Here is a 9,525-nt window from a genome sequence, read left to right on the forward strand (position 1 = left end):
TCTGAATATCACTCACCCCATCTGCAAAATAGAAATAATAATATCATATCTTACTCCTTGGGGCTGTTAAGAGAATAAATGAATTGAAAGGATGGCTTTAAAATACCAATTTTGAATTGACTCTGTGGTCATTCTATTTCTTAAAAAATGTACTATTGAGAAAAGAAAACTCAGAAATTTTCTCTAAATATTTATTGAAAAAAATTATCTTTTGTTGAATAATGAGAGGAGATAAAACATGACACAGTTCCAACTCTTCCACCTTTATGAATGAAGTAAGCCACATCAAAATGCAATAAAAAGGGTATAAGAGGCTCCTAAGAATCATTCACAATTTATCAGTCATTTTCCTTCCATAAAATGAGCATTTCTATTAAAATGATATTACATAAAAATGGAATTTTAATGTGTGGAGATTCTTTAAAATCATGAGACCACCTGATAAAAGGTAGGCTTAATTCTGTGTTTCCCTCCATAGAAATTAGAAATGAAAGAAATTAGACATGAATGAAATTAGAAAATGCAAAACCAAAATAGCCACAGAATAAATTGTGCTACCCAAATTTGGAAGTGTCAGGCATCCAACTCAAAGATACACAATAGTTAAAAGTGTTAGGCTCTGCATCAGCTTTGACCATAGGAAACGGGAAATTGTTCACGAATAGAAGGTCCCTATGGGTTATGCAGGAAGGCACAGCCACAAGTGAAGGAGCAGTGTGTGACTAGGAAACAGGGATTCTGCCATCCCAGCACAGCTGAAAACAGGAAGAACCTGCCAACAAGGTAGATGCCATGAGAAAGAGTCTTCGTAGGCAAAAAGTACAGCAAAGTTGAAAGGATGGTTATTGCAGAGAGAAATGGACTCTTCAAAGAACAGTGAAAGGTTATATTTGGCAAAATTGTGTCAGTGTCAAGCTTTAATGTCATTTTCTTTTTCTTTTTGAGATGGAGTATCGCTCTATCACCAGGCTGGAGTGCAGCGGCACCATCTCAGCTCACTGCAACCTCCGCCACCTGGGTTCAAACGATTCTCCTACCTCAGCCTCCCAAGTAGCTGGGATTACAGGCATGTGCCACCACACCCAGCTAATTTTTCTATTTTTAGTAGAGACGGGGTTTCACCATGTTGTCCAGGAGGGTCTCGATTTCCTGACCTCGTGATCTGCCCACCTCGGCCTCCCAAAGTGCTGGAATAAGCCACTGTGCCCAGCCTGATGTCACTTTCAAAACGTGACTATGATGATGAATAGAAAGGATTGCAATAAGCATTAAACTTCATTCATTGTAAATATTTTGGAACATAGATATTTATCTTGATAATTACTGAAGAATTTCAAATAAAAAGAAAAAATGAAAAATATATGTGAGAACACATGACCCAACAAACAAGAATCTTCCAGGGTATAAGCCGAGTACCTTAGAGCATGCATCACATGTGTTGTTCCCTCAGAAGCAGGTAAAAAAAATTTCTCTTACACCCAAAGGCTCCCAAGTTTACTAGATGAAAAACTAGGCCTCCCAAGGGACCATGAGGTTAACAGTCACTGTTAAGAGTCTTTTACAAACAGGAAACATCTAGCTCTAGCTCAAAGCACTCAATGTACTTAAGAAATCTACAAGGCTACAAATCACTGTTACTACTATGTCCCACTTGCCTTTTTCACCTCACTGCCAGATAGCAATACTGACAACATCTTACATTTGAAAAGCTGGCCCCAGTTCCCAAAGCACTTCACATGCATTAGCTCCTTTGATCTTCGACACACACAGCCCCGCGCAGTAAACAGGGAAGTTATTTTCCTAATGAAAAAACAAAAGTTCAGAGAAAGCAGGTCATACTCCCAGAAAGAGGCACATTGAAGATAAAAATCCAAGTTTTCTGGGTCCAGACCTGCTGTAGGTCTCATTTCCATTATAAGTTACGTAATGACCATGAGAATAGCTCAAGTCTTCCAGAAAGAGCAAAACCCTTTACAAGTGCTCCTAAATTTTTCCAGAGCCCCTTAGAGAAGTAGATGCTGTGTCTTAACATTTGCAGTGGAAGGGACCAGGAAGGACTGAATTTCTCATGTGAAAGGCATAGGCAGCAGGCTCGGGCTGCAGATGGACAGAGGGAGAGACCAGGGTGCAATGCTCCAAGCGGGAATTAAACATCAAAATCAGAAAGAGAACAGCTGTAGCCCCTTCACATTATAGTTTTAAAATTCCAAGCGTGTGAAGAACCATAAAAATCACAAGTAGGCCCTGGATCATAACCGATGAATAAGGGATTTATAATCTTTAAACTGCAAGGAGAATGGCTTACATTTGTACCACTTCCCATTTTGATTACAATCATTGTCCTGAGAGCAGATTCATGTTGTGCCTTTTCTGATTCTTTTTGCAATCCATCACAAGGAGGCAACGGAATGGTAATGTTGCTGTACATTCTTTGAAGACAATAAAAGCCTGTGTAACTTCCAATCTTTCCATTTGTTTTGCTTTTTGTTTTCTGGTTTTGTTTGTTTGTCATAATTTGATTGGTCAGTCATTTTCTTTTGTGGTCTGTTAGCCACCTCATTAACCTGGAAGGGTGAGATGGTCTGGACAATTAGCATCCAGAATATTATAAAGGTTAAAGCCAAAAAGGCTGCTGCTGAGTGTTTTTCATAAACAAGCACAGGTTTTAAATGCTGATATCTTGTTCCCTGTCTATAATCATAAGAAACACCACAAAGCAAGGCTCTTCCTGAATGGTTTTTAAATGACATTCTTCTAATGCTTTCTGGCCATACATACTTTTTACACCAGTAACCTAGGGGAAATTTCTACCTCTCCCTTTCCTACAACACCCTACTACAATAGCATGCTCTTTATTCCTTAGTAAGGAATGTTTTCAGCTCTATCTTTTTCCTCTGTATATTAAAGGAACTTCTATCGAATTGATAAGGACTACTATAACAAACAAAAAATCTTGATTTTTCTAGAAATTTCCTGTTCATGAAATGCAGTGTGAAGGTATCAAAGCTCATATGCAAAGAAACAAATGCAAATATCTTGGATCCAATGCCTCTGGGCTCTAGTCTGATTATTAACTGTTAGTGCATACAGTGGGGCCACAGCAGTGTGCACTTACCTGTATTATTGTGCTATATATGTAACCATCTGGAAAACTATAGCTGCACCAGGGAAAGAGAAATGAAAAAAGAAGACATGGATTATGTTACATTTTTTAAGTGTTATTCAAATCCCACAAGTGGGGTAACTGTAAGGATAACATAAAAATCCAGTGATTTCAAAATTAAAAAGGAGAACTTTTTCTTCTCTTTGTTGATTTATTTTTCCTCTTGGTCCAGCGGTACTGCTTATCCTTTTATACCATAGAAAATATATCAAGCATAAGAAATTGGTATGATGCTGACAACTGACCTGATTGAAGAACTGCACTCCTATACCCATCACTTATGTTATCCTCTATCCGCTCCTGGGTGGCTTTACACACAGGTGACATTTGGGACCTATGAGGTGTTTGCTCTTTGAGGCTGCAAAACGGAGTAAATCCTATCATATGTAGCATTAGAGCATTTCTATATAGTGTTTTATGATGGATGTGGTAGCCTCAGGAACTCCAGTTGGATAAACAGCCTCTTGTTTGTTATTTTAATTGTGGTCATTATACAAATGTAAATGAAATGGGCACTCTGCTCTTCATCATTTGCATGTAGATTTGGCAAGCAACACACTTGAAAAAAAAATCACCCAGTTCTTTTATAATCATTACTATTCTCAGACAGTAAATTAACTCTTTCATTTATTCATTCATTTATTCCACAAATATTTACTGAACATATACACGAGGCAGTGTGAAAAGGCAACAAGCGTGGGATATGCAAAAATGGCAAGGAGAGAGTTCTTGCTCTCAAAAAGCATATAGTCTAGTGGGAAGAGAAACAAACAATTACATTACAGAACTATTTGTGTGTTGTTGTAAAATTCAAAATCAAATAAAAATCTATGCCAAGAGACCCAAGCAGGCACGTTTAACATAGAAGACGCTATTTGAGTTGGATTTTAAAGGATGAGTAAGACATTTCCAAATGGAGAAAGCTCAAAGGAATCCCTGATCAAGGAAAGAGAAAAAGAGATGTATACAGAAGGAATGCAATTTTATTTCTGGCCTAAGCAAAATATAATTAAGTGAAGGATATCTACTTTTCATCACTTCCCCATTCCCTCTCTAAATCACACAACACAGGCAAAACTCCAGTACAAATAATTTGGAACTTTGCTTCTGTTCCTCTTTATGGTATGAACAAACGTAAGATTTCGTTACTAATAACCACAAAACAGTAACTAACATGCTCTTTTCACACTGTCATCACCCTTGATCTCACAGGTCTTAGGAAGTAATCAAACCAAACTTGTTGAGTATTGCCAAGTAACTAAGACTTACCCAGGTGAGTAAGAAATGTTCAAGCCAGGCTGGGCACACTGGCTCACTCCTATATTCCCAGAACTTTGGGAGGGCGAGACGGGTGGATCACCTGAAGCCAGGTGTTTGAGATCAGCCTGGCCAATGTGGTGAAACCCTGTCTCTACTAAAAATACAAAAATTAGCTGGGCGTGGTGGCAAGCATCTGTAGCTGCAGCTACTCGGGAGGCTGAGGCAGGAGAACTGCTTGAACCCGGGAGGCAGAGGTTGCAGTGAGCCGAGATCATGCCACTACACTCCAGCCTGGGCGACACAGCTAGACTCTGTCTCAAAAAAACAGTAATAATAAAATAAGTAAGAAAGAAAGAAAGATTTAAGCCAGGACATGAGACATTTTCAAAGGGGTCAGCCAAAATTTCAGGCCACAGGGTCCTCAGCTGTAGTATTGCAGGAACTGACTGAGTAAATGGCTCCTGCCTTCCTACACCTTATGAACATCTCCAATGTGGTTATGCCATGGGCCATAGAACAGGGCAACTTCTCAAGGGGTTGGTTACTGCCACAGTAATGAAGCTATGTGGGGATCACATTTTCTAAGAACAAAATGAGAACACATGATCTGGTAAGACGACCTAATATGTGAATGCAAAAACATCTTGCCTAACTTTCAAGATGGAAGGGTATAGCTACCATTTCCCCAGGCAGGATCTGCGCTCTAAACAAGTCGCTATGGTTTGAATACGCCCTCTAAAACTTATGTTAACATTTATTACCGTTGTGATGGTGTGTACGGAATTGGTGGGTTCTTGGACCCGCGGACCCTTGCGGTGAATGTTATAGTTCTTAAAGATGGTCTGTCCAGAGTTAGTTCCTTCAGACGTTCAGATGTGTCTGAAGCTTCTTCCTTCTGGTGGGTTCATGGTCTCGCTGTCAGGAGTGAAGCTGCAAACCTTCGTGGTGAGTGTCACAGCTCTTAAAGGCAGGGCGTCTGGAGTCCTTCGTTCTCCCCAGTGGGTTCATGGTCTTGCTGGCTTCAGGAGTGAAGCTGCAGACCTTCGCTGGTAAGTATCACAGCTCATAAGGCGGTGTGGACCCAAAGAGTGATCAGCAGCAAGATTTATTACAATGAGCGAAACAACAAAGTTTCCACACTGCGAAAAGAGACCGCAGCAGGTTGCCGCTGGCTGGCTCGGGCAGCCTGCTTTTAGTCCCTTATCTGGCCCCACTCACGTCCTGCTGATTGGTCCATTTTACAGAGAACTGATTGGTCTATTTTACAGAGAGCTGATTGGCCTGTTTTGACAGAGTGTTGATTGGTGTATTTACAAACCCTTAGCTAGACACAGAGTGCTGATTGGTGCGTTTACAATCCCTTACCTAGACACAGAGTGCTAGACAGAAAAGTTCTCAAAGTCCCCACTAGGTTAGCTAGATACAGAGTACTGATTGGTGTATTTACAAACTATGAGCTAGACACAGAGTGCTGATTGGTGAGTTTACAATCCCTTAGCTAGTCCCCACCAGACTCAGGAGCCCAGCTGGCATCAGCTAGTGGATCCCGCACCTGGGCTGCAGGTGAAGCTGCCTGCCAATCCTGCACCATGCACCCATACTCCTCAGCCCCTGGGCGGTTGAGGGGACTGAGCGCTGCGGAGCAGGGGGCAGTGCTTGTCGGGGAGGCTCTGGCAGCGCAGGAGCCCACCGCAGGTTGGGGAGGTTTGGATATGGCGGGCTGCAGGTTCCAAGCCCTGCCCCACGGGGAGGCAGCTGGCTGGCACTGCTGGGGGACCTGGTGCACCCATCGAAGCTGCTGGCCTGGGTCCTAAGCTCCTCACTGCCCTGAGCCTGCGCCCCGGCAGGCCAGTCCGAGTGAGGGACCCTCCAGAACTCGCGCTGGCCTGTGAGCGCCCTGTGTAGTGCCGGTTCCCGCCAGCACTGTTCCCTCCACACCTCCTCGCAAGCAGAGGTAGGCGGCTCCAGCCCCGGCCAACCCAAAGAGGGGCTTCCGCAGTGCAGTGGTGGGCGGAAGGGTTCCTCAAGCGCCACCAGCCTGGATGCCCAGGCTGAGGAGGTACTGAGAGTGAAGGCTGCTAGCACATTGTCACCTCTCAATGGTATTAAGAGGTGAGACATTTAAGAGGTGATTAGGCCATGAGGCCCCATGAACGTATTACTGCTTTTCTCTTGGGAAGGAATAAGTTATCTTGGGAGTTTGGCCTCCTCCTTCCCTCTGTCTCGTGTACTCACTTCTGCCTTCTGCCATGGGATAAGGCCTTTGCCAGATGCCAGCACCATGCTCTGGGATTTGCCAACCTTAAGAATCAGAAGCCAAATAAAACTCCGTTCATTATAAATTACTCTGTCTATAGTATTCTGTTATAGCAGCAGAAAACAAAGACACATCAGTGCTAATGAAAATATAATGAGTCATCACAAAGGTGAACCACATATATAATTTTTAATTTTTATAGCAACATTTAAAAAGTTAAAAAAGATAAAAATAATTTTGATAATATATTTTATTTAGTCTAATTTATCTAAAATATAATTTTTAATGTAAGCATAATTTTAAAGTATTAATGAGACATTAATGAGGCTTTAACATTGAGTACCAGTTTTTCATTTACAGTACATCTCAATTTGGACTAGCCACATTGCAAATGCCCAAGAGTCATGTATATCTAGCCACTGTGGTATTGGACAGCACAGCTCTATGCAAAAGCAACTATCTGTGTTCCGCCCTTCACTGAACCACTCTGCATTGGTAGTCATCTCCAAATAACCAAAGGGTTAGCCAGTGTTAATCAAGACTCCGGCTCAAGACATCTGATAAATCTCCTTTGTTCTGTCATTTATTCACTTCACAAACATTGGTTCAGCAATTATTATCATGTACCAAGTAATGTGCTTCCTGTGGTAACAGGAAATAAAGCTGGATCTCTGCTTTCACAGTGTAGTTGAGGAGAAACAAGTTAGACTATAATAATAATACGATGCCTTGGATTATTTGACAGTGTGTGCACAGGGGCCTCAGAAGCCCAGAGGCAAATCAGGGAATGAACAGAGAACGGAGGGAAGCTGGAAAATCACTCACGGCAGGACAAGTGAAAGTCCTCAGAGAGTTAGTTCAAGGTAGAAGTTCTACAAACCATGGCTGTCTCACAAAATAATAGCCTATCTCAGGGGTAGGCAAATTATGACTGTGAGCCAAATTCAGCCCATTGCGAGTTTTTGTAAATAAAGTTTTATTGTAACACAGTCATACCCATTGACTTACATGTTGTCCATCCATAGCTGTTTTCCCACATTAGCAGGTTTAGCAATTACAACAAAAACCCAAGGGCCTGCATAGCCTAAAATATTCACTGTCTGGCCCTTCATGGAAAAAGTTTGCTGAGACTGTGAGATTTTCATTATAGGAAATATTCAAGTAAAGGCTGGATCTATTCAGGGTATGTTCTTTAAAAGGGAGAATGGTAACCTTTAAATTCCTTCACTCTGGGCAGGTCTGTGATTATGGACCTGCTTTTCTGTGACAAAAACAGATCATACTCCCTCATTTATCTTTGACTGACAGCCCTATTATGGGCAGCACTGCAAGTTGTAGAAAAGGAAGTCATTCCCTATATGACCATGGTTTAGGTAATGCACCTGACTTCTTAAATATAGTTTACTGCCGCTCTAAATAATCAAGAAAATAAATTTGTGACTTCCAGGATCACCAAGCCACTATCATAGGAAATGCTGCAGTTAATTCGAAGGAAGTCCAGGGGACAGCAACCCGACCTGCCACTGACTGCATTTCCCAGCAGACTAAAAACCAGGCTTTCCCTCTTGACCACAGATATTAATCACGGGGCAGTCCTTCAACCTTTGTTGTTCTTTACGAGGCTGGATGGTCACCGCAGAGAAGGAAGCCACCTCTGAGATTACCTCTTTAGCAGTCACCATAGCACGTTTCTGGTATCTATATCTCTAGTAGTATGTTATTCGGCAAATAATGGAGGCACAGAAACAAATCACAAAGACTCCATTTTAAAATGTCTACAAGAGCTACCCGCAACGGCATTTATGTTCATTCCATCCCCTCTTTAAGTTCTCCTCACTGAATATGTCAAGTCTCAGATGATGTTCAAAGGTGAAGGTAGCTGAAAAGACCCCAAAGCATTTGGGGTAGAAAATTATTTATAGCCGCTGTTTACTTCCCTCCAGCAGTCGCCTTGGAAATACTTACGGGTTTAAAGTAAATCTTCCTTCTTTCCCTCCTGTCCTCATGAAGGGATTCTCTTCCTCCTTGTTGACCATGGCTGCTGTGCCAATGAGCTGCACTCTTGCTCTCCGACTTTTGCTGACTCTTGTTATCAGTCTGAAGCGGTGGCTGGGGAGAGCCCTCTCTAGCACTGGGTAGTATAAAGGGAGGATCATGTAAGTTATAGCTATCTAGGGCCAGCTGGTGAGAATACTTGGCATTTGTTCTCCCCCACTGTCAGCCCCCAGGATGAGGGATACCTGCAGCAATAAAAAATAATGGAAGATTTGCTCCCATGAAGCCTTATTGAAATGACTGTAGGTTGGGAGGGGAAACGTTCCGTCAGTGGGATTCAGAGTGATGTTTCCTCTTCCAAACTCCCATGGTACGAATGAGCTGAATCAGTCCATGGCATTTCTCAAATCCTGCTCTACTCTGTTGTCTGAATGTATGTGTTTCATTCACTCAAATAGTGTCTTAAAAATTCCTTAAAGGCAGTATAATCCCACATGTTCTTTTGTGTACTTCCAGTAGCTCCTAATACAGGGTCTACACCCTGAATTCATTTGAAAACTATTTTTTGATGTACTACTTTTGAGGCCTGTAAGTAGTTTGAATACATTTTAAGAATTTTATAGGTTTTAAGAGTAACTAGAACACAGAAGAAGGAGCAGAATTTTTAATCCTTTCTCACTGTGACAGGCAGAATAATAGCCTCCCAAAGATGTCTCATCTCCAGAACCCATAAATGTGTTATGTCACATGGTAAGGGAGAATTAATGTTGCAGTTGAATTAAGATTGCTAATCAACAGATATTGAAATAGGAAGAGTATCTGAGTGGCCTCAATGTAATCACAAGGGTCC

The sequence above is a fragment of the Mandrillus leucophaeus genome, unplaced genomic scaffold (genome assembly GCF_000951045.1).
Source record: "Mandrillus leucophaeus isolate KB7577 unplaced genomic scaffold, Mleu.le_1.0 Scaffold850, whole genome shotgun sequence".
Taxonomy (NCBI): domain Eukaryota; kingdom Metazoa; phylum Chordata; class Mammalia; order Primates; family Cercopithecidae; genus Mandrillus; species Mandrillus leucophaeus.